At 45.3% G+C, this 344-nt stretch overlaps 1 non-coding gene across 1 annotated transcript; it reads right to left on the reverse strand.

The window, feature by feature from the left end:
* Window positions 1–49: 49 nt before the first annotated feature.
* trnag-gcc (transfer RNA glycine (anticodon GCC)) lies at window positions 50–120 on the reverse strand. Its single transcript has one exon. It is a non-coding gene; the product is annotated as a tRNA-Gly (tRNA).
* Window positions 121–344: the final 224 nt, after the last annotated feature.

Below are 344 nucleotides of genomic sequence, written 5' to 3' on the forward strand. Positions count from 1 at the left end.
TCGGCTTTACCAATGAATAGTATGGTGGTATAAACTAAATGAGCCTCAATGCATTGGCCGGGAATCGAACCCGGGCCTCCCGCGTGGCAGGCGAGAATTCTACCACTGAACCACCAATGCTTGCCTGCTTGACTTTTACAACTGTAGCCAAACGCCCACTAAAAGGACTATTAGTCTCAAGCTGAATTGTCTGTCTGACAGTGAAATAGCTTTGTAAAGTCCCTCAGTCCACACATATCTGGTGTCATATTGGGAGGGTGGTGGGTTTCCCACCATTTCTGTAAGTTTGTCTGTGCTGCTGTTTGTGGTATTGGTACATTGCAGTTGTGTAATTCTTACATAAA

Source organism: Seriola lalandi, unplaced genomic scaffold, assembly GCF_002814215.2.
Source record: "Seriola lalandi dorsalis isolate HSWRI2012SDOR001 ecotype SW California unplaced genomic scaffold, Sedor1 jcf7180001972950, whole genome shotgun sequence".
NCBI classification, from domain to species: Eukaryota; Metazoa; Chordata; class Actinopteri; order Carangiformes; family Carangidae; genus Seriola; species Seriola lalandi.